Here is a 25,853-nt window from a genome sequence, read left to right on the forward strand (position 1 = left end):
CGAATACGTTCACTTACGCCTCGCCTGTCAACGTCGAAAGTACCCTCCTCATCGTTCTGCTCGCGAGTTGGAGCCGTTACCGTGCCCACCACGCCCTTTGATTACGTCGGTATTAATTTATAGGGACCGCTCGTGCACTCTGCCGCAGGAAACCGTTGGATCATTGTCGTAGTTGACCACCTGACGCGATGTGAAGAAACAATGCCCTTTAATCTCCACAACGTCAGACGTAGCCTCATTCATTTTGCAGCGATTAGTGCATCTCAACTGCGCGCGTCGTGAATTCCTCAATGACAGAGGACGCGTATTTTTTTCTGGCGTTGTTGAAGCTCTACTTAACAAGTTCCACATAATTCATCGAACCTGCACCGCCTGGCATTTGCAGATTCCGGACACAATGCACCCTTAACCGTACCTTTGACGGCATGCTTTCTATCCCTTACAAAAATGTCTATGATCACTTTATGCGATGTCTTTAGACAATATGATCATAGAAGCTATCGACCATCAAAAGGAAGTCTTTACAACACGTATGATCTATATATGATCTCCCTTCCGACAATTGGCCACCGTGATTGAATAGAATGTATTTACATAGAACGTATTTATACCTCCTATGATTAGCCTATTGATAGCGTATATGGACACTGTAATGACTGTGTTCCGATAATTGGCTACCGTTATTTTAAAGAATCATGTTCATACAAAGTATTAATATCTTGTGTTATGCTAACTACATTTCAAGTGTCCAATAATAAGGTGTATTTTACTCACTGTTCATATGTGTGTAATATTTCGTGAAAAGTGAGAGTGGTGAAAGAAACAGACGCAAATTCATACCTTCATTTGTTGCACAAACGCTTGACACAGAAACACTTGGTTTCCGATGACAACGACATTGTGTGTTTGATGTAGCAGCCATATCAAAAGTTATCATGGTGTCACCTAGAAAAGAAATATGCATGCTCAAGATTTTTCTGCCAATTTCACACACTTTGTGCTAGCATCACACACATCTCTCTTCACTCAGATGCCTCTTTTTCCTCAAAATATGCTAACTGGTTTCCAACCGCTTTCTGTACAAACTAGTACCTGCAAAACACCCCCAGGAGATAGAGACTATTGCTGTATTTGGTTGTATTTCTTTTGATCCTCTATATCATTCACATTAGTTTATCACAATAGGGGCCCAGGAAACAAAGGAGTGAAATTTACACACCAGTATGCTTGGTCATCAGAGCGTTAATCTATAGTAAATTCTCTCTGCCATTTGCTGCATCAAGCAAATACACATGTTGAGAGGCAACGTATCAGTATGTATACATACATTTTGGTGCATGCTACCAGCAAGTGATGCCACTATGCCTGTTTGCTCCTATTTTTCCTGAGTGATGCCTATGTTTGCCATAGCAAGATAACACACACACCTAATTACTGAAGGAGACCAGCTACACCAAGCACCTAGGTGAATACAAGAGCAATAATAGGGAATGATGAAGTATATTATAGTTACCCTACAATATGCAGTCACACGTACTTTTTGCTACATATGCAGGTAACAAGTCTCAATAGTGTATTCCCAGAGAGTAAGAAAATAAGAAAGTGCCACTCATGCACATCTTTTCCTTTCAAGAGATTGTCGCCAAGGTAAAATCTTTATCACATATAAAAGCAAAATTTAGAATACCTTTCTTCTATAAGAAGTCCACATGGATGCTGAAGAAACTATGCTGCTACGTCCCACTGCTACTTGTCCGGGAAGTCATGTTGCCTTGTTACTTGTCGGCACAGACCACGGCAACAGGGAGTCTCCAGATATGGTCGAATGAAGCAACAAGAGGACAGCATGAACATATGAGAACACTAGTCAGAACAGCAGGAAGAAGGATTTTATGAATAATAAAGGAAAAGTCAAATGCACAAGTAAAAGAAACATAGGAGGAGTATTTCAGATGTTTGCTGAGTGACAGCATGAAAAGAGAAGCCCATAATTGGAAACGCAATGCTCCACTGAGGAAAATTACATAATCATAAAATAGATAAATACATAATAATCCAGGTAATTTCAGGAATAGTGGCAAGTCTTATGTAGGCACTATCTTTTGGTGATACGTGGAAAGACAAGTCAGATGGGGTGGTAAAAAATGACTGGTTTGGTTTATGTGGTTTAACATCCCAAAGCAACTCAGGCTATGAGAGATGCCGTAGAGGAGGACTTCAGAGCGTTTGACGAGCTGGGGCTCTTTAACGTGCACTGACATCGCACAGGACATGAATGCCTTTTTGCTTTAATTTTCAGCGTACTGCTGAACTGGTAGTACTCAAAATAGGTTGGCGCTACTTTTGTTTAAATTTAGATGAGGTCCTTTTGAGGATACAAGACTTGCATGTGTCCCAGACACATTCTGGGAGGCACGGCCCTGTACAAAGGCTTAAAATGTGGAAAGCTTGTCTCATTAAAACCCACCCGGCCCCCGCATAATCACTTTTTGGCACCTAGCATTGCCCGCTTTGGCTCGTCAATTGTAGGCTACCGACAATAGGAGCTAAATTATTTCATCCTTAAAACATCATGCAGCCTACTGCTGAAATATGCAGTCAAACATAATTTTTGCTACATATGCAGTTAACAAATCGTAATAGTGTATTCCCGAGAGTAAGAAATTAAGAAAGTGCCATTCATGTCCATCCTTTCCTTCAAGAGCTTGTCACCAAGGTAAAACCTTGATCACATATGAAAGTCAAATTTAGGAGAAATACCTGTCTTTTATAAGAAATCCACATGGATGCTGAAGAAACCACGCAGCTATGTCCCATTGCTACTTGTCTCGGAAGTCAGGTTGCCTAGTTTTTACTTGTCGGCACAGACCACGGCAACAGGGAGTCTCCAGATATGGCCCAATGAAGCATCAAGAGGACTGCACATGCATACGAGAACACTAGTCAGAACAGCAGGAAGAAAGTTCTTTTGAATAATAAAAAAAGGAAAAGTCAAATGCACAAGTAACAGAAACAAACAAGGAATACTTCATATGTTGCTGAGTAACAGCATAAAAGGTGAAGCCCAGAATTAGAAATACAATGCTCCACAGAGGTAAACTACAGTAAAATGCTTGTGCACAAAATTCTCTTCTAGAGTGGAAGATTCAGTGATATATGCAAGAGGTTACGTTTATCTATTGTGCATGCATACGGTACTATAGAAATACATTACTGTCTGGGAAGTCAACCTCCACACCACCAGGTATCAAACTATTTCAGAAGTTTCTGAAAGATTTCTATGCAATGACAGGAAGATCTTTCACTATCAAACACAGTTGCAAAAAACACTAAAATCTAATGAGCCCATGTACGTTTCTCTTAAAAATGTGCGGACGAAGGAAATGTAGTTGCTGCTCCTTTTATTTATTTACTTTTAACTAATACTGCATCATTTCCAGCTATAGCAGGCGTGAACACAATGCAAACAAACAATAGAGGTGAGCAAGCTTATCTAAAGATTTAGAATGACTTTTTGTAATAAAATGAACAGAAATCATTTAACTAGCCATGTACAGGAGACAATGCATGTACTAAAGCAGAGCTGCACAGATTTAAGAGCCTTAAAATCTCTAGCAAAACACCCTTCTTGTCACTGTTGCTTTTTCTCAAATACTACAGGCTGGCCGAGAGCTAGTTTAGATACAATACCTCTAACTACCACATTCAAACTGATCACTTTTTCAGATACATTGATAAACACAGGTACACATGGCTGAGCTTTCAAAACATCATCTGTTGGACAAAACCCTCATTATACTCTTGGATAGGTCTGATAATAAAGATCAGCATGGCGAACAGCCATTCGGCGCTTCCATGCGCTATGCAAGCTTAATAGCATTATCATACCTTACAGAACACTGTTGTAATTTTCAGCACCTGAGAACCAAATTCCATGGGGGTATAAAGGGACATCTTTGAGCAAAGTTCACTGTAGGATATTGACCCCAAAAATCCCAATCACAACAATCTATAAACACATGTTCGACAGCCTCTGGCTTTCTGCACAAAATACAGTTCACACCCCATGGCAGAAAGATCTCTCTTTGCCATCTATGATTATCCAGGCAGAACCCAAACATGCAATTTAAAAAGAACATTTTTAGCAGGCTGTAAAGGCATTCGTTTTACATGTTAGGATGCATTATTATTTGATAAACATAAAAGGGCCGCCACACTCATACTATCCTTCGTCTTGCAGCCCACCCCTTCTGTAACAAGCCCCCTCATGTTTGCAGAACTCAAAAACACACAAAACAATTAAACAAAAATGTTCTCCAAACAAATAAATGTCAAAATATTACTTAATTTTGTTATTGCTAGTAACTATTTAGCTCTAGGGTTAACGATGCATTTATTTAGGTTGTGAATAAAATGAGTTCGGAAGTTAATTGCAAATCTTGGTGGCTAACAAGAAAGTAAATATTTGTGTATATGTTGCTTTGAGCAAAGTAAATGTTCTCGTTTAGTCACAATACAGAATACCACTTGAACGAACGTCACTTTGACGAAGTATTCAGTTGTACGAACTTTATTAAATCCCCCCACTGAAGCTCTATTGAACACTATGCAAACGCCCTTCATTTTAACAAACTTCAGTTATTGCTCATTTCAGTTCAACGAACATTTTACGAGGTGCTATCCTGTGTCTTCAACGTCATACTGAGCACTTAACAAAGCACAGTTTGCACTCTTTGTAGCATATTTTTATGTTAAGAACCACTCTTCATTATCGCGTGAAGTGGCCGTTATTTAGCTTTAAAGTGAATTGGCTGTCTAAACTAGCTTGTAACCAGATGAATCCATAGCTGTCTTTGCACGCTTAATTAGCTGTACAGTCATAGCCAGTCAAAGCCAGATCTTCAGCCCTACTAGGCCCTTTAGCTCCAAGAATTGCGAATGCGTGCATTTTGTTTAACCATGATCTACTTGGAGAAAATGAAAGCCTTTTCTCCTCAGCAGGCCGTTGTGATAGGCAAGATTCTCAGGAGCTTGCACAATAATTGAGTTCAAAACCACTGTAGTCCTTTCAAAAGTGCTGCAAAAGGTTACGCATTCTTCACTTGCAAATGAGCGCAGTGACAAATAATTGGGCTCAGATAAGATTTGAACGACCTATATTTCTTGAAGCTAATGGAAACCATCTTCCACGCATTTATTTCAGTCCAATGAGCTTTCATTTTAACAAACTTTTTATAAGGTTCCTTGAACTTTGTGCAAGTGAAGCTCACTGTATGTGTACATATGCTGAGGCAGTCTAAATAAACAGTAACTGAATGTCAGCATGAACATGCACACATATGCACAGTGCAGTAAGTTATATTATGAAGCCATGTTTGTCACTGAGCTATTAAAACACAGGTTTACTCAATTTTGCCTCAACTAGAAATAGTAGGTACTACTGCAATAAAACAACTAAGTATATCTCCTGTTTTAAAGCTCTGAAGAGGCCATGAAAATTTTTATTTAGTGCAGACTATGAGCAAGATTCACCAACATGTCAGTCTTGCGCTAAAAACACAGCAAGAATCGTATAACAACACCGAGCTGGTTTCAAGCTTTGCTTTAATGAAGCCTGTTACACATCCACCCTTTATACTCTCAAAAGAAAACAATAAATGCAAGAGAGCATGAACCAGTAAAAATTTTACAATTATAAAGCAAACACATGAATGCAAAAAACATCACCATGTGATACCTACCAATTCAATGTCTCCTTTGCAGGAAGGATGCTTTAGGGCAGGGCACCCATGGCTGATAGATTAAACTGCCTCAACAGATTCATGACGCTGTCTGCCTCATATTCAGGCAGCACTCGCTCGATGGCAGATGAAATCTGCTGCAAAAGCAGTGTGACGATACAATTGCATCAGCTGGACTGCGAGCATTATTGTCAAACGAGCTGTAAACGCAGTAAAAGAAAGACTTCAATAAATCCATGCTTCTCAAAATCCATAACATACCATTACTTTCCCTATACTCCTAAAGAAAAGCTGTCTCAGAAATTGAATTCCTAGCAGCTCTAGATCACATGCCATAAGTTACCAAAAAACTCGATCCTATCATCTGTTTCAATTCTGACCCTTGTCAGCAATGTCAAACATTAATAAAACGAAGAACTTCCATAGTTGAAATTCACTTCTCAAAATATGCTGTTTCTCTATGAAGCTTAAAGGTTCTTAGAAATTAAACAAAACAGAAGACTAAGTTTGAAAGCTCGAATCACTTAATTCACAGCCAATTGTTAGCTTGAGCAACATAACTTCCCACGCCTCCGTAAAAAAAAAAAACGTTGGGCCTTGGGACTTCAATAAATAATACAAAAATAAACGTTGGGACTTAAATAAACAATACGCACTGACCTACTGAGGATACAAATGTGTTGGAGTCTGCGAACTGTCTTGAATAAAATGGTATATCACAATCTGTGCTTACTCGAAAGGAAAGCTTAAAAGACAGTATAATTTTACGCGCAAAAGTCGTTGCTTATGGACTATTCCAATCAACCTCAAATTACCGGCTCTAGCTGCAAATAACTCAGCAAAGAAACGCTATAAATAAAAAAAAATACGTAGCGAGCGATCGCACACATCTGATGGAAGATAAAAATAGCGTCTACATCGCTTTTACGCAGTACAAGGCCTCTCTCGAAATTTGAAGCTGACAGTTATGGCTGCGAGGCCAACGGTTGTTTACGTTTGAATAATTGGTATTAACTCCGCAAAAAAACGCCTTAACTATCTGAACTTTGTTGCAAAATGATCGGAAAGAGGCCGCGGACAATCGGGGATCACATTTTAGAACTTAACTAGGTGATAAAAAGGCTAAACGATGAAAAATCTTCCTAGCACATTTGTCGTGCTGTGTGCACCAAATTAAAAAATGGGTAAACGCGTGTAAGTTAAAAACTGCTCAGTTCAGAAACATAAAATTTTCTGTGAGTATGCGCAAAGGGTTCATAATAAAGGAATGAAAACGTTTGGTAACTTACATTGAAGATTTCTGGCAGAAAGAAGTATTTTTTTCCGTGCTCGACGTCGCCAAACGCCGCCTCCCCGAGAAGTTTTTTTGCAGGTCTTCCGGGCACGACCACGTGACACAATCACGTGACGCATGCCTCTATTTTTGCAGCCATTCTGAGAACAATCACGCGACACATGGGTGCCGTAGCCAAGCCGCAGTCTCGGCGTCCGCTTACGCGACTATCGTGGAGTTCGTTTTTTTATAGCGCTGCCGCGCTGCTCAGACGAAAGGCGGGAAGCGTGGAATGCCGAGCGAGCCCCGGTTCTGTGCGTTCGCAATCTTTTGCTTTCGTTCTTTTTCTTCCGGTGGTTTTGTGGGGTGGCTGGTATTCGAGGCGACGCAGAGACTTGGAGTGGCGAGCCCGCTTCTTCACAGCGCGCTGCATGGATCATGTGTTTGCTTTCCTCATTGTAATGAAAACTTGAGTTCTGACCGTATGCGGGGCCACACATATTGAGTACCTGCGCATAAGTTATTTGCACACACGCCAGCTCACACACATGCAGATTTACAGTGGCGGAAAAGATATAGCTCTCAAGACCGAGAGGTTTATCCATTTATGCTAATTAAACACGAAAAACTGATTGCTGTTTTGGTTACTTTTACTCGGAGACAGCTTCGTGAATATTTTGTGAAACTTTGAAGCCATCCTTTTTGCTGTATTGATGACATCACTGCGGTATTACCATAAAATTGCGCTGTTATTCGGTAAACACATATCTATTTTCCTCTTTTTTACTTTTGATGCTGTTCATCTCTGTAATGCCTGCAATGTTTATGCCTGTAATGTGTTCCATGTAAACTCTCAAGCAGTGTGCAACTGCTTTCTCGCTGAGGAGCCCCCCCCCCCCCCCCCCTCACCCGTCCTCGGATTTGAAAATAAGATTGATTGATTGAGTGATAATTTGATTGATTGATTGATTGAAGGGCGCGTAAATGTTAACGTAGCAGTCAAATCGCCAGCGCTACCTAGCTGCCGATCAGGCTAAAGCAGTCCATACCAAACTTTAAAAAAAAAACGAAAGGAAGAAAGCGTGCAACCTGCTCTGTGATTTGCCGAGGACAGCACCAAGCCGTCACAGGTTTGATACCATGCTGTCTACGTTGGCAAGCCTGCCCGCTTCTCCTTTCAAACCTTCTACACTTAAAGGGGGGGGGGGGGTGAAGAATGGGTGCGTGCGTGCGAGCTGCTGTGTGCTTTGCTCGCAGGACGGCTAGGCGCTCCCCCTCCTCCAGCTCGAAGGCGCGCGCTCCGATGGTCAAGCGCCTCCTTGCATCCTCCCCGCGCATTGGATTTGAGACACCTTGCAACCACCCTCTCGAGAGGGTGGCTGCAGCTAGAACTAGCATACCGTTCTTAATGGATCACAACACACGGAAGGATGAATATGTTCAGCTACAGCTGGTTCATATTCCGTGGTTCTGCAGGTTAATTGCTGTTAATTGTGCCGTAAGGGCGCTTAATTTATGCACAGAGCAAGGTCAGTGCTGCGGGCCGCAGGTTGCGTGGTGATATAGTTCACCAGGCTGAATGAGCGCGATGCGAATGCAGAGAGCGAATATGCATTTTTCTGCGGGCGCATTCTATGCCTTTATGTGTGTTAGTTCGCCCGCACCGCCCCCTTCTCTGCGCCTTCCCTCTTCCGCTCTCTTCTCTTACCATTAGCGCGCCTCCCTTCTCTACCCTTGCCCTTAGCACGCACCTCACCCAGACACCACCTCCAGCAAAATGATAACAAACAAAAGTAGAACCTGTAGAGCACTCGCTTGGTTGACGCACATGCCCAAAGGCTGCTGTGTGGTCTCGGATAACCTCCGCGAGCGAAACATACGATGCGCGCGGTCAGGAACAGATGGCTGAGATATGGCCGCTACCTTGCCGGGAGCTGTGGCGCAGAAGTGAATAAGACAATTGCTAACATATTGAGCGCAGCGATAGAAAATGTCGGCGACGCGGACGCCGATTTGTTTCCATAAGTGGTGGGCAGGGGCGTAGTGTGAACAGTGGGGTGGCTCGACGGCATCTGGGCGCACAGTTATAATCCCGATCGTGTCGATAAAAGAAAAAAAAAAGAGAAGTTCTTTTTTTTTCTGGTGAAAGTTTTGTCCTCGTCAGGGAAAAGCACTCTCCTTTTTCCAGTAATTTCGGCGCGTGAAAAAAGAAGGGGGTGAAGGGGGGGGGGGGGAGCTCGTTCGGTATTTTACTGAACATGTGCATATACTCAATAGTTGTGTGTATACCATCAAATAATGCTAAAGTCCCGCCCATACAGCTTCTGGGCTATGGGGGTCCGAGCGTCGAGGGCGCGCGCCTCTTGGAGAGCATCGCGCGATGTAACCCGACAACACCACACAGCGCACATTCGCCATCGTAAAGTTGGCGGTGCGGTGGCTGACGCCGTGCTGTCCGCGTTTACCTTCCATTTGTGATGTTTTAGTCTCTAATGGTGCGAGCGAGCTCGATAACAGGACTCAGTGCGTCCTCAACAAGAGCGGACGCTTGACGAAGAAATGCGCGATGAAGAAAGAGTGAAATTGTAACCAGTTAAATTTTTCAAAATATAAACTTATACGTTTTTATCAATGATTCTTGCAAATTGGTTGTATCAATTGTCTTTTTCCATTTCTTTTTTAACAGATGTTACTCATAATAAAAATAAAAAAAGCAATTCATATATGATTTGCAATGAACAGCATGCACTCGGTCAGTTAATTGGGACTATATACTTTCGATCTGAACATTTTTTCTGACATGCCAAATTGCTTCAATATATTGCAATAGCTGTGTATGAGTGGTATAACCAGACATAATTGTCGAGGGCGTTATACGGCATCGATAAAAAAAATTGCAAAAAAGGCCGAAAAAAGGAGTTCAAAAACTTTCGGAAGGTGTTTTGACCCCGAAACAGAGCCCTGGCTACGCCCCTGCTGTATATTGACAGGCGTATATACAGAGAAGTATATTGGCCTAACAACTTGCTATGTACTAACTTTATATGAACTGATCTAAATACACAAAAGTAACCATGTATGAACTTCGTATTTACACATGTCCAAAGAGATTAAAAGTACGTACAATATTGATAGAGTCAATAAGGTGTTAATACAAATTCTAAAGACTGTTGACGACCATTTTTGTAAGGGTAAGCACATCTCCCCCGACCACTCTGCGCGTGACCTCCTCATATGTGAGGTACGCGTACAATACTGCTACCCAGTCAACTAGCGGTTTCTCTCCGTTCAAAAATTTACGGTCGTCTCCCTTCTGCTCCATTAGATACCATTCTTCCGTAGTAACAAGATGCATCTATGTATACTCCCGCTTCTGAAGCTGCCTGAAACGCATACGGGTGTCGAGAAATCGCCCTGTCTTTCACCACATAAACGCAGTCCGACCAGAAATCCAGCTTTGGCAAGCACCGTACGATACCGAAATTCTCCGCTGGCAGTCGAGGGTCGCTCTGGATTTCATTGGGCACTCCCGGACTATCCTCTAAACTTAATTCCATATATAACGGCGCCTATCGTGTTCTTGAGCGCATCTCTTGTCAATTACACTGTGGAACTCCTCACGCCCTCACCGGATCGCCACCGACGCGGCCGCGAGACTGTCGTATGACCTTGCCATCTTGTTGTTGTTGTCCAAATAACGTATGGCACATAACCACAGAGGGGGATCGGCCAAGAAGTGGGTAGCAAATTTTTTTTTAAGTATAGTTGCATAGGAAAAAATGATTTGAGGGCTAGAGGAAAGGAAACAAAACGGGAAATAAGTGAAATATAAAATGAAAAGTGGTAACACTCACGAGAGACTGACACTGTAATTGTAGAACGAGTGATGCTTAAATATTTAGCAAGGCAAATGATTTGATTCCAGTAAACAAAATGCATGGCGGTAAAAACAGACCTGTGACTGTGCCCAAGGATGGTGACGCCAAATGACAACAATTTCGGGCTGCTTAAACTAAGGCCAAGCTGTTGCAATGGCTTTTCCACCAACTGTCTTCTCAACGTAGTGAAGCGGCGGCAAAACAATAAAACGTGTTCTAATGTTTCTTCACCGCAAAATGCGCAGACGGGAGACAGTGCCAAACGACCTGTAAAGATAGAAATTTAAAGGTGGGATACGGCATCACAGTCTTGTTAGAGAAATCTCAACTTGCCGTGAATGACAATTTTCTATTCCAAGAATAATTTAGATGCAGGTAGTCATCAGATCTTAAAAGATGTCCATTTTTCATATTTAATAGAACGTTTCTCCGAACTCTCGCTGCGGTGATATACGTTGTCGCCGGAAGAATAGATATTACGGGGCCATTGAGGGACTCTTTTGCCAAACGGTCAGCATATTCATTTAAAGTCACATTCCTGTGGCCTGATACCCATACTATATGTACAACTTTCAAATGTCTAGGGATCAAGGAGACAAAGGTTTTTACAATTGCAGAATCCACGTACGAAGAGAGGGATGAACACAATGATAGAGAGTCGGAAATTACAGCCACTTTAGAAAAAGAAGAGTCTAATTACAGTAAAGCAAGTACCACCGCCACAAACTCCGCTTCAAAACCTGGGGTGAAGTCCGCAAGCCGGACAGAAAAACACCAGTCTAAATGCGGACAATATATACCCACACCCGCCTTTTTATTACATTGAGATGCGTCAGTAGCTACTACTAAACTAGCAGAAGGGCTTCTTAAATGTTCTAATAATCCGTTTAGAATAACGGATGAAAAGTCTTTAGCATTATTCGGGAATATGTCGTCAAAGACAATTTGAACAGATGAACCGATGGGTTTTATGGGTAGAATACTAGGAAGGGAAACATTTAAAGGGCCCAGCAAATTTTTGACCATAACAACCTGCGGGGTGTGAAATTTAGGCCAATGGACACCGAAATAGGAAGTCCGTTGACAGCAAAAAATAGACATAGATAGGTGAAACTCTGATTCATGTATCCTTAGGTACGTCTGAACAGTTTGAATTTGTAAGCTATATATCAAGGGAGGAATCCGGGCTTCAAGGTAGGGCACATTGTTGGCAACAAATTTTGGAAGTCCAAAACAAAACCGAAGCGCTTCTCGCTCCAAGAGAACAAGCTGTCGAATTTATAAGCTGCTGAACCAGAAAACAAGACTGAACCGAACTCTAAAATTGGACGCACATACATAACATAAACCATTAAAAGCACGTCTCTCCGCATTCCAGACCGGGGGCGACTAAATCTGCGTTACATGCCCACGGCCCGAGGCCCTTTCTTAGCAATATGGTTAAAGTGGGGCTGCCATATAAGATTATCATCATAAGCGACCCCTAAACACTTTAATGATTTAACCTGTGGTATTATTTGCTGCTGATACATTACAGATAGACTTACAGAATCTTTTATATTGAATACGAGGACCGCACTTTTGTTCGCATTTAATGCGAGACGCAATCCACACAACCAATTCTCAACAGAGTTTCGGTATGTTTGCAAGCGGAGATAAAGCGATTGAATATCCGATGCAGTTGCAAAAAACGCAATATAATCTGCGTTTCATCTTACCTGCACCTTACCTAATATCATCTTACCTACACCACAGTCGCAGGGCGGCTCTTCTTCTTCTTCTTCGGTGCATATGGCACTACCTACAGTGGGGGATTGGCCAGAGTTCATTGCAAGTGTAAGAATAAAATTTATGATGTCATTTTAGACAGTATGATAGATAATTCAATAATTACAAATCAGTGTTGCGAAAATATTTTTGAAAATGTTGAGGCGATAGAAATGGAAAGCAATAAAAAGAGTAAATATATATATATATATATATATATATATATATATATATATATATATATATATATATATATATGAAAAATAAAAATTATTAAAGCATAATTCAGACATATCAGGGCTAACACATAAATATTCCGATAGCAGTAACATACATGATGGAAAATAGCGCGAAAAAGTACACGAAGGACGGAAGACATTTTCCATCATGAACGTTAACCAACTTGCCCAACTTTCGGCATTACGTAGCAGTAACATAGTTGTGAAGTAATTCACACCGGTTTTAGGGCATACCCTCTGACGGTTGTACCAAATGAGGGGAGGACAGGAAATGCAAATGGCTGTTCTTGGCGAGCGAGATGTATTTCCAAATAATTTCTTCTCTGAGTAGCATACCTGCGGCAGGAGAGAATATAAGGTTCAATGTTTATACCACGTCATTACATGACGCACAAAGACTCGACGGCGTGAATCCACAGCGAAAGAAATAAATACTAAGGCAAAGAATTCTACAATGCATGGGCGTCATGGAGACCTCACACTGCCTCGAGTTGCAATACCGGACACTCCAATGGAAACTTAAATGTTCTAAATCTGCAGTCGCAAGGAGTGGCTCGTGGCTTAAGAAGTGTAAAGTTGGAAACAGTTGAAAATGGGACATATTTAGCAAATTATATCAGGTAAAACATCGGCAACAGGCCCATTGAGATCAGAATGTGCTAAGTAATTCGCCATTGTATTAGATGATTGCATGAGTAACGCTACCGGGAACTTTCTGAAGGGCGAAACCAATTATAAGCAATTCCGCAGTAAATATTGGTGTCTAATCTGCGGTCACTACACAGAAACTCCAATCGAATGCCTGGGAATAAATACTTATTGCTGCTTTTCCATCCCGTTGTGAGGCTTCTGTAAAAATAGCTACACGTTGTCGATGCATTAACAAATAATCTTCGAGGTGGCCACTTATTACAGTAGTTGTCAAGTGATTTGCATTAGATGGCAACGGCTGGTCGAGTAATAGTGCAGAGGTAGCTTGAACATTGCCAACACGACTTACTGAAATAAGTGAAATTGCAATTCTGGATAGCAAGGACTGAGTATATGCAAATTTTGGTTGCTTATATTGCGGCCAATGATGATCTAGAAACTGCGCTCGAAAAGGGGAAGGCACTCCAGAAAGAGGTTCAAGTGCGCGTAAAAAGGTTCCCAGAGTGAGGAGCTCAAACCTCGTGTTCAAGTTTTCTGCACGGGCCCCTAACTAGGGGACTGATTTTGGCATCCCCAAACATATTCTTAAAGCGCCCTTCTCCACAAGGAACAAAGGTCGTAGCTTGTATTTAGGACAGCCCGAGAAAAGAACGCAACCGAACTCCAGAATTGGCTTCAGATAGGTTTATAGAGGAAAGAAGAAAGTTTCTCTGCGCATATGAGAATTTCTTATGGCTAATTCTAATCAGGCGATCAAGGGCTCGGTCACCTTTCAGGCAGCTGCTTTTTCGCCAGGGTGAAGATGTATTTGTAAAGAGGAAGCAAATTCTGTGCGCTGCCTTCAGAAGTATTGCCATTGGTGTGTGCTCTTGACCCTCCTTCACGCGGACGGTGACGGTAACTGCCGTGCTTCTCGACTCTCAATGCCTGCAATAAACTACAACCTGAGGACTGAATACTTTAACAAAGCGGTGCATATTCGTGAGGGGTGCTTGTCGCAGGACAATATTCAGAATAAAGAAACGAAGGTTAAGCATCTGTAAACAGTTTCTTATAAAATTGCCTAACTTTCACTTACGCTGATGGTATCTGAATTTGAAATCCCTGTTTAGGCAGTCAACGCTCAAGACATCTGCAATCACTGAACGCTACTGTCGCAATGAAAAATCAAAAACAAAAGCCCTCAAGTGCGAACTAAGAATTAGGCAGCTGCTATAATTTACCGAAAACATCGACCTATTTTAACGGCACATACGGTAGAAGCTATTAGAATTGACAATCACTGAAATGTTCACCTTCTCAGCACCGATCTTGATTTTGTGGTCTTGTCATCCAGCCTAGGATATCAATCAGTCTTTGCAGATCATCACCTGAGTTATTCAGCAAGGCAATGTCATCAGCAAATCGGAGATTACTGAGGTATTCTCCATCTACCCTTATCTCTAACTGCTCCAAATCTCTTAATACTTCCCCTAAACAAGCTGTGAATAGTACTGGGGAGATCGTGTCTTATCGCCTAACACCTTTCTTTATAGGGACTTTGTTACTTTCTTTATGCAGAACTATGGTTGCTGTGCATCCACTATATATATCTTCCTGTACTTTGACGTATGGCTAGTCAACACCTTGATTTAGCAATTCCTGTACGACCGCCGTTGTTTCTACTGAGTGAAGTGCTTTTTACGTAATCAATGAATGCTGTGTATAAGGGCTGGTTATATTCCAAGCATTTTTCTATCATCTAGTTGATGGTAAGGTTATGATCCATAGTAGAGTACTCTTTCCGAACACCTGCTTGATATTTGCTTGATTGCAGTGCAAGGTTGTCATGATTTTATAAGCGATGATTTCGTCTTTTGAAAACGTCTCAAAAATACTTCATCCCTTATATGAAGGTTAGTCATCAGAAGTCTTGGGAACAAGATGTGCATTAGTTATGTATGAAGCTTTTTTGTATCACAGTACTCGCCAATTTCAACCAACATATAAAAGAAAGCCCAATATCATAGTTTGGAGTTAAGCACTTCTTTGACACGCGTCTTTGAATAATTGTGTGCATGGAAGATTTTGTTTCAATAAATTCATGCTGAAATAATTCTGAACGAATACGTTGGTCTTACAGTGTGCGGCTGCCCGAAGGATTTAGGAACTGCAATCGCCATTAATGTTTACGATACGCGCTGGTACTACGATACAAAAAAGAGACATTGCAACTCCTTTGCTTGGCGCATGAAGGATGGCAACTGCAACAACTTCAAGCATGTATTAGAGTGCGAAAACAGTTGTAAAAACTACAATTAGTGAAATAAAGAACGCGCACCTGAATGTTTAAATGAAGTGCAACAATATAAACGCCTATGAAATGTTTTTGTTAAGCGCTTCTTTACGTGGTTTTGTACCCACTCATACTGCATTTCCTAACGGCAAGCGGCTTGCAGGAAATCGTATTTTGTTGTCAAAATAACCCAGAGCTCTTTTTCAATAACGCCAAATAACTGAAATGTTGTATTAATATTAGAAATATTTCATTGAGTGAGAAATTGTTGACGAGTCATTCACTACCAGGTGTGATTACCCGAAACTGCAAGAGAATCAGGGGAGGCAGCAGCTAGGCCCAGGCACGGTGACCGGGCTTGCTTAACAACAATGCGCTAGCACTGTAAAATTTTGTTGCTTTATAGCTCAGAAAAACGCCACTTTATTAAAAATGCTTTGGCTCTAAATAACACTTGCACAGAAAGTCACAATCGCACTGACCGAAGACAATTCGCCAAGCACATATGCACCACATCAAATTCTTTGATGTCCCCAAACCTTTGTCACGAAATCGGCGCACATTTTCATCAAGCCGGTACGGCGCGAGGCCCGCGCGGCGTCGCGTGCAGAAACATGGAGAGAATAGCCTCCTTCCCCGCGCGGGAGAGCGCGTAGCTTTGTACGCGTTGCCGTCACCCTCTTTCCCATTGCCCAGGAAGGACGGTGGTTCATCTGCCTGGAATACGCCAGAAAATTCCAGAATCTTCTATGGGACCTAGCCAATAACGACGCGCGGCTAGGCGGCAGAAGAAGGGAGCACTATAACCAGCGAAGCTAAGTGTGTGTGCGCGCTAGCTTTGGCGCGTTTTAACATACAGACGCGGCGCGCCCTATTTAAAGAGACCGTGCCGCTTGTTAGTCGGTCAGTCAGTCAGCCAGCCAGTGGATGCGGCGTGTTCGCCAGTGCTTCGGCTGGTCTCCCGGGGATCACCCGCTGCTGGCAAGCCCACGGACCTGCAAGGAAGCGGCGCTCGTCTCGTATGGCGGCCACATCGTGACTCTTGAGGCGTCGGACTGCAACAGGTGTTTGTTTATGTTAATCTCTCGTGTTTGATCTGTTGTTGTAAAGCCTCTGTGTTATTGAATCATTCTGTAGTTGCGTGCTTAGCGTTTGTATTCTGTGAACCTCTCGTCTGTTGTATTTCAAGTGATCTTGTGTATTCCTTTGTATCGTCTCTTGCTCTACATAAATTGTGTTTTGTTTGTTACTTCTGACTCCGATCCTTACTCTGGTTTGAACCGCCGACCGCTGGGCACCAAACGGCCACCCCCTTCTGTAACTACAAGGTAGTTGAATTCCGGCTGAGCTTGCCACGCAAGTCGAGGGCATCTCCTTTGCGACCGGAACAGCTACCTCCACTCACTCTAAGGGTCTCTGTGAGTGTGCGCACCGTTAAGGGCGCATCGTTAATAATACCCCCTAATTATTAACAGGTGACAATTATTCCGGCGTCCGCGACAGGACGTTTGGTGCATTCAAGCTCTGAGGACGGAGAACGAGTTGGAGGAGCTTACGAAGAGGTAGTAAACTGTGTAGCAGCAGAGCGATAGCGAGAGGTAGTGCCGCGCGGAAGTGTTTAGGCGAGGTTCACTAAGCAATGTTTAGGCTACACCCAAACAGTTCGCGCTTCAGAGATGAATCTGAAGGAGTTGATTGAGGCTGGCACCCAGCTGGGGTTGTCCGGTGCCGAACTGCGCAAATGGGTTAGCCAGAAAGAAAAAGAAGAAAAAGAGAGAGAAGAAAAGGAACAAGAGATGGCTCGAAAGGAAGCCGAGGAAAAAAGAGAGAGAGCAGAAAACGAACGAGAGAGGGCTCGAAAAGAAGCCGAGAAAGAGAGAAGGCTCGAAAGGAGCGGGAAGAGGAATTTCAGCGAGAAAAGGAATTACTTACTATGAAACTTCAGCTCCAAAGGTCAGGGAACAATAACGGTTTTGCTGAAGTGCATAGCCCCGTGAAGGACATAGCAGCTTGCGGATAGACGCAAGTAAATTGATCCCGAAGTACGACGAGAGAAGAGACGATCTCGACGCGTTCCTCTTGCGTTTCGAAAGGATCGCCATAAATGCAAATTGGACAGACAGTGAATGTGCTACCATCTTGAGCACTTGCCTTAGTGGCGAAGCATTAAGTGTGTTTGGAAGACTTCCTCCTGAGGATGCAGGCAGCTATAACAAGTAAAAGCTGCATTACTTAAAATGTTTAGATTTACGACGGATGGGTTTCGTGAGAAGTTCAGGACTGGAAAACCTATGGACGGTGAAACGGCAACACAGTATGTTGCCCGACTGAGTCATTATTTCGACCGCTGGACTGAACTCTCAAAAATTAAACTAGAGTATGGCGCACTTTGCGAACTCCTAATTAAGGAGCAATTCCTGGGCAGCTGTCACCCTGGTCTGTCGCTTTATTTAAAAGAAAGAAAAGCGAATAACCTGAAAGAAATGATGGAACTTGCGGACCAATTTCTAGAAGCCCAGTGAGGCGAGAATTTGAGCAGGATTGTAAATTCTGAAACCCCTCAAAAGCGTGAATTCCGACAGACACAACCTAGCGTAAAGTCACCCCCGAGGTGCTATCTCTGCGGACAACTAGGCCACATCGCACCTAACTGCCGCAAACTCGCAACCAACAATCCATCCTCGTGTTGGAAATGCGGACAGAAGGGCCACAAAGCAATGCCGTGTCCCGACGTTGACAAGGCAGCTCCGCAGGCGGCATGCGCGAGGACTCCGTCAGAGTCAGAATGTCGCCTGGAGGAAGAAGATGCCGATGGCTTTGTTGAGCTTAAGAACGGCAGGAAAGTCCGCGTGGTGCACGACCTAGAGGAGGAGGAAGCAGAGAAGGTGGTTAATCGGAAGAAGGACAAAAAAATCAGGGTGGTGAACGCCGTAGTACACGCGCAACCTGGATCCGCGATGAATCGGATGCTGGTTTCGAGGGGAAAGATAAAAGGAAAATCAGTTTCTGTGCTACGAGATACAGGTAGCAGTGCCGTAACCGTGGAACGAACTTTGATTCAGGAGAATGATCTGACTGGTGAGAAATGCCTTGTGAGGCTGATTGACGGCTCTATTCAGCTGCTACCTGAGGCAAAATTGGAAGTGCGGACGCCATATTATTCTGGAAAACTGACAGCCCTGTGCATGGAACGCCCTATCTACGATTTGGTGTTGGGCAATATCAAGGGCGCAACAATTCGCGCGGATCCTGATCGAAGTTCCGCGCCTGGGCATTGCAGTGAACCTAAAAAGAAAACGAGAAGGCGAGGCAAGCAAGGCCATGTGAAGCCAGAGGAAAAGCGCCTAGAAAAGAATAAACAAAAGGAAGCACCTCAGGAGGAAACCGAAAAGAAAGAGGCAACATAGGAAATAAAACCAGGAATGCCTAGGTCTTCGTTGATGCAGGTAGCCCAAGTGTTTTTCCTACTTATGGGGCCATTACTTGGAATATTCCACCTTCCGCGGAAGGAATACCGGTGCCTAGGAAAGAACACTATTACAGTGATTCTTTTTGTTGGTCTGTGCGCGTTGGCGCAGGTTCCCGTGTATCCGTCGTCGCTACTGGTTGTAGGAGCAATTATCGGCACCCATTGGTTGTGTGATTTGCAAGGGGACTATAAGTCAGGCCTCAGGGAATTTTCAGTAGCCCGATCGGGGAACATAGAAGCGTCTCAAATGCGAGAGCCTAGAGCGAAGGCAGAATCCCTGGCGGACAGAAGCGTGTCACGCACTGATCGCGGGTTGGAATTACGCTCGGAAATTTAGGTTCGTGCGCTTCGCATTTGAAAAGCGGTGTGTTGTTGATTCCTATGTGTATCCGACAACAGTGTGTTGCCATGTTTGTGAATTTCATGGCATTGATGTGTGAATTTTGTAATGAGTTATTGCAGTTTGTGAAATCTGTGCAATGTGTGTGATGTGGACATTTGCCCCATACATTTGTGAGTGCATGCATGTGCGCGCGATGTTCGTGGTTGTGAATATTGTGTGACAATATTCCTTAGGAGAGGGGCAGTGTCACGAAATCGGCGCACATTTTCATCAAGCCGGTATGGCGTGAGGCCCGCGCGGCGTCGCGTGCAAAAGCATGGACAGAAAAGCCTCCTTCCCCGCACGGGAGAGCGCGTAGCTTTGTACGCGTTACCGTCACCCTCTTTCCCATTGCCCGGGGAGGACGGTGGTTCATCGGCCTGGAATACGCCAGAAAATTCCAGAATCTTCTATGGGACCTAGCCAATCACGACGCGCGACTCGACAGGAAGAGAAGGGAGCGCTATAACCAGCGAAGCTAAGTGTGTGTGCGCGCTAGCTTTGGCGCGTTTTAACAGACAGGCGCGGCGCGCCCTATTTAAAGAGACCGCGCCGCTTGTTAGTCGGTCAGTCAGTCAGTCAGTCAGTCAGTCAGTCAGTCAGTCAGTCAGTCAGTCAGTCAGTCAGTCAGTCAGTCAGTCAGTCAGTCAGTCAGTGGTTGCGGCGTGTTCGCCAGTGCTTCGGCTGGTCTCCCGGGGATCACCCGCTGCTGGCAAGCCCACAGACCTGCAAGGGAGCGGCGCTCGTCTCGTATGGCGGCCACATCGTGACTCTTGAGGCGTCGGACTGCAACAGTGCCCGGTGAACAATTTGGTGTTTGTTTATGTAATTCTCGTGTTTGATCTCTTGTTGTAAAGGCTCTGTGTTATTGAATAATTCTGTAGTTGCATGCTTAGCTTTTGTATTCTGTGAACCTCTCGTCTGTTGTATTTCAAGTGATCTTGTGTATTCCTTTGTATCGTCTCTTGCCCTACATAAATTGTGTTTTGTTTGTTACTTCTGACTCCGATCCTTACTCTGGTTTGAACCGGCGACCGCTGGGCACCAAACGACCACCCCCTTCTGTCACTACAAGGTAGTTGAATTCCGGCTGAGCTTGCCACGCAAGTCGAGGGCATCTCCTTTGCGACCGGAACAGCTCCCCCCCCCCCTCACTCTAAGGGTGCCTGGGAGTGTGCGCACCGTTAAGGGTGCATCGGTGATAATACCCCCTAATTATTAACGGGTGACAACCTTCCTGACTTCAATCTTTATAAGCTTGAAGTTTTCTCCGAATGCATCTGTGAGCTGGTCTTGCACTGCACCTCCTTTGAACAATTTTAATTTGTCGTTTAGGACGCTGTATTCTTCCTTTGCAACTAAGAACTGCTGTTTCTAGGCGTTGCAGGGCATGGCATAACATGGCGCCAGCAATCTGCGCAAACTTTCACGTGTCTTGTATTTTGTTGTGTAGTTGTCAGGAAATTGGCGCACATTTTTATTAAGCCGGCACGGCGCGAGGCCCGCAGCGTCGCATGGGAAGCTCGAGAAAAGCCTCCTTCCCCGCGCGAGAGAGCGCGTAGCTTTGTACGCGGGGCCGCCGTCCTCTTTCTCATCACCCAGCGATCACGCGGACTCATCAAGCTGGAATACGCCAGAAAACTCCAGAATCTTCTATGGGACCTAGCCAATGACGACGCGCGGCTCGACGGGAGGAGAAGGAAGCGGTCTAACCAGCGAAATTAAGTGTGTGTGCGCGCTAGCTTTGGCGCGGGTTAACAGACAGACGCGGAGCGCCCTATTTAAAGAGACCGCGCCGCTTGTGTAGTCAAGCAGTCAGTCAGCCAGTGGTTGCGGCGTGTTCGCCAGTGCTTCGACTGGACTCCCGGGGATCACCCGGTGCTGGCGAGCCCACGGACCTGCAAGGGAGCGGCGCTTGTCTTGTATGGCGGCCACATCGTGACTCTTGAGGCGTCGGACTGCAACAGTGCCCGGTGAACAATTTGGTGGTTGTTTATGTAACTCTCTTATGTTCCATCTGTGTTGTAGAGCCTCTATGTTATTGCATACCTCTATAATTGCATGCTTAGCGTTTGTTATTCTGTGAACCTCTCATCTGTGCATTTCAAGTGATCTTATGTATTCCTTTGTATCGTCTTTTGCTGTGTATAAAGTTTGTTTTGTTTGTTACTTCTGATTCCCATCCTTACTCTGGTTTGAACCGGCGACAGCTGGGCACCAAACGTCCACCCCCTTCTGCCACTACAAGGTAGTTGAATTTCGGCAGAGTTTGCCATGCAGGTCGAGGGCATCTCTTTCGCGACAGGAACAGCTACCCTCACTCACTCTAAGGGTGACTGGGAGTGTGCGCACCGTTAAGGGCGCATCGTTAATATTACCCCATAATTATTAACGGGTGACAGTAGTAGATATGTTACAGTTAGCTGTACGCATTGTTTTGTGTACGACCACGTTTAGTGCAACACTGGAGTGTTGAAAGGCTCGCACATCCTCGTGCGTGCCTATCGTCGACGAAGCCACCGGATGAAGAAATTTGTGCAACGATATAGTGATTTATTTCTGGCCTTGGATGTGATATGTTTAGAAGAGCTTTGTTTTTCAGAAGTGTATCTTGGAAAAACATAGGTTAGTCTTTTAGGGTTGGCACGGTAAACCTTGGTGATTTCCCTGTAATTCTCTAGTCTTACGTAAAAGAAGCAACTGTTGCCTGTCTCGTGTAGCTATCACAAAACCTTCTGCGGCATTAACGAGAATTATGCTTGATAACTGCGTTTCTGTTATCGTTTCATGAACAGTGATGGATCAATGCATCTGTCTCGCTAATAATATTTTTGTTTCTTTAAACCAGAATAGGTAAGAACGCACTGTCTATAAAGAAGCTTCTGACGTCAACCTGTACTCCTGGCCAATAAAAGTCACCGAGCACTCTTGCTATTTTTCCTCATGCTTTAATTGCCGTCAAGGTGCAATCATGCGACTACACGAGGACATGGGGATACAACGTCTTCGAAACAACTGCTTTGTCATAGGTTTTACCAGGACAGACGTCATACAGAGAGTGTATGGAAATAAGGAAATATTTTTTTCGGGCGCTGCGGTCACTCCTACCGCGATCCAATTGATTGGCATAAGTAGGGGGAGTATGTTGTAGGTGTTTTGCAAGCTCCCGGAGTGTCAAGATCGCTGTTTGCTATAAGCTACGATAGTGTCCCTGTGATAACATGTCATGGAATTCTCGCGTGAACATTGCTACTCGATCTCATCCTCTGCAAAACTCAGTACAAATCATGCTTACACAGTAAAGTGATTCAGCGAACCTACAGGACTTCGTTTGTATATTCGCATGTAATATAGCGATTGTAGCCGATTAAGGTAGGCGGGCACAATTTCTTGAGCACCCACCGTCGAATTATTGTGTGTATAATAGCATACACAATATTCCAAAAATCACCTTTTATGACATTGTAAGCGACCGTTTGAAGCTGTTTGCCAAACTTGTCACCAAAGTGTTCACTGACGACAGGAAGTACAACCGAGTGACAAATGCCAGCGAACATTTTAATCTTTAGAACCCTAAAGTGAACATTATTTATTGGAGAATGTCAATATCGATGACTGTATAGCTTTTTAAGGACTTCTCTGAAATGAAACACCAAAGCTCTGAATTGCGCATCTATGAGTCCAGTCACCCCAAGGAGCCAAGAACGACCTAGAACGAAACAGAAAACTTAGCAATTGTTTTTGCCCCAGTATGTGATTCACAAAGGTGCGGTTCACTCTAAGGACAGGCAATCAATGCTGTCCACTGCGCGGATTTGGTCGAGAGATTGCGAATACGAGTCCTCAGAGCGCGACACAACACTCTCAGCCGCATTGCTCTGAGTTTTTGGTTAAGTCTGGAGAAGCACAACATGGCGACGCTGTCCTAGCCTCCCTATAGTCCTCAGCTGACATCGATGGAATTCTTCATGTTCCAGTTAATCAACAGGACTCCGAATGAACTCAGTTTTCGCAACATCGAAGCGATCGCAACCGCCTTGACAAAGGCTCTACACAAGGTTCCTGCAGAAGCCTTTCGGGATGCGTAGAGATGACACAGTCACTGGCAGAAATATGTAGATGCAACGGAGACTACTTCAATAAACTTTACATGTTTGCAACGCTGTGTTCATTGATTGTCTACCGATAAAACTGCTTTATTTTCCGGACACAACCTCGTAATCCGGTGCAAAAAGCCGTCAGAGTTACGGAAGGTGCGGGCTTGTGCCCTTCCCACATAATAGACTAATCAACGTCTTCACGCGCACATCTAAGCTATCGTCTTCTTGTTCCTGGATAAAAGCTGATGTTGATACTTTGAGCGCGCTTTGAGTGGCATCCAGATAAGTATCTGAAGCTTTAGCCGCCACAGTGTCAACAAAGCTTTAGACTCTTCAGCCATGCAGGCATGGTCCTCTGTCCCACTGAAGATATTGGATCGTCCGAGAATTAAAAGTATGCACCATGAACGTTGCCGATTATTACATCATAAAAATCGTTGCTAGGCACCTTGAAATGACTTCGACTGTAAGTACGGCCACCTGATAATCACCTCCATCTCAGGAATGTTAATGTTGAAACCATCCATGAGAGTAAAGTCGCTCTTTCGACGGGCACGAGAGTACGATGCTATTAATTCCAGTGTCGCGTCGCACTGACGCTGCTTATCCGAACACCTCACCGTACTCCACCCATACACTGGTAATCGGCGTGGTCTGTGAAGGGAATATTCCCATCGCTCACCTAGTCAGGTTGTTTCCGGCTGCCGATCAGGCAAGAATCTCAAGGCGACTTGCAACATGTAGATGTCTCCGGTCACTGGACAGTCTCATGTTCCGATATGACAGAATTTGCAAATTGGAGGCATCATTTTTGTATGCCATGCCGCAGATGTATGCGCAATCTTTTCGCAGAACAAGCTTTAAATGGTAGACTTGGGGTTCAAGGCTGTGGCCTTAAGTTTGGTTGGTCTCCTCAGTTCAGGCCTGAAAAATCACTCAGGTTGTGTCGCTGAGCCTCAAGAAAATGGTCAGCGGTCACGGAGATATTGTTCACAGTATTGAAGTGACGTCCTTCTAAATAAGAAATAAATGATTCTGGCAAAACTTTTATAAATTAGTCAGCCAGTACCAAATCCCGAACAACTTGAAAGGTGGGACCTTGTACCCCGTATCTTAACCCAGCGATGAAAACAAGAACAGTTTTCTGGCGTAATCAGAAGCTGTCACGCCATTTTGGGACTTGCTTTCTCGAAACTACACTCTACAGCCCACAGCCGTCAGTCCTCACGACTGAGCCGTCCAAAGACCCTGACAGCTTCCCCGCCGAGGCCATTTCTCCTTCGGCCAGGGTTGACCGGTGGCGACATGATCAGAATGCTTCAATTATGCATCCAAACCATTCCGCCTCCCCAAATTGTGGTATGAAGCCATGAGGGCTAATTAGAAAATCAGAAACAGGTACCACACATTGCACCGCCTTTCCTAGATTATATCCGTGAGTCGCACACGCACACGCATCTGTATGAGTCGCACTCCACTTTCTGAGGTTCTCACTTCGTGTTCTAGGCTTATGGGTCCAAATGTCAGTTGGTGACTTCGCGTATCTTAAAGGGGCTCTAAAGACGCTAGCGATAAAGTTGCCCTATGCCTAGTAAGTGAAAGAATGTCGATGTACAATAATCTTACGGCAAGAAGTTTTCAAATGCGGCATTTGGAAGCAGAGTTACTTGCAATCAAAATTTGAATATCTGCGCCTTCGCGGCTTTCCTTCTCCTTTCAACTTTTAGCGCGCACAAAGGCTGGCCCTCCTCCATGGGCCTTTTTGAGCTTTTACTTTTTCGCTTAGCGCCGCACGCCAAACATTCCGTTTTGGTGCGCTTGCTTGCGACGCGCCGCGGGGGGCCCTTCCTCGTCTGCTTCATTGTCATCGCCCTTCGGCGCAACTCGGAAGTTTTGTTGCCACGCTATAGATCCCTGGCGTTGACCTCACCCTCGATTTTGTGTTACGTCTTGTGCGCGACGGGTGCATGACAGCTCTGAGCTAGACTGGCCACTCTCGAGTTCGCGAAGGCAGTTATCGAAGCTCTGAATTGTTGTTTTGACTTGGCATGAGCGGGAGGTTGCTACAGTGTACAGTC

At 44.2% G+C, this 25,853-nt stretch overlaps 1 long non-coding RNA gene across 1 annotated transcript; it reads right to left on the reverse strand.

Moving 5' to 3' along the window:
* Positions 1-2,812: 2,812 nt before the first annotated feature.
* Positions 2,813-7,132, reverse strand: LOC146174981 (uncharacterized). The gene is made up of 3 exons (XR_014701737.1): positions 7,031-7,132; positions 5,742-5,878; positions 2,813-2,918 (listed from the first exon to the last, which is right to left on the reverse strand). It is a non-coding gene; the product is annotated as an uncharacterized LOC146174981 (long non-coding RNA).
* Positions 7,133-25,853: the final 18,721 nt, after the last annotated feature.

This window comes from Amblyomma maculatum, chromosome 11 (assembly GCF_055883805.1).
Source record: "Amblyomma maculatum isolate TAMU_Amacu chromosome 11, ASM5588380v1, whole genome shotgun sequence".
Classification (NCBI taxonomy): Eukaryota; Metazoa; Arthropoda; class Arachnida; order Ixodida; family Ixodidae; genus Amblyomma; species Amblyomma maculatum.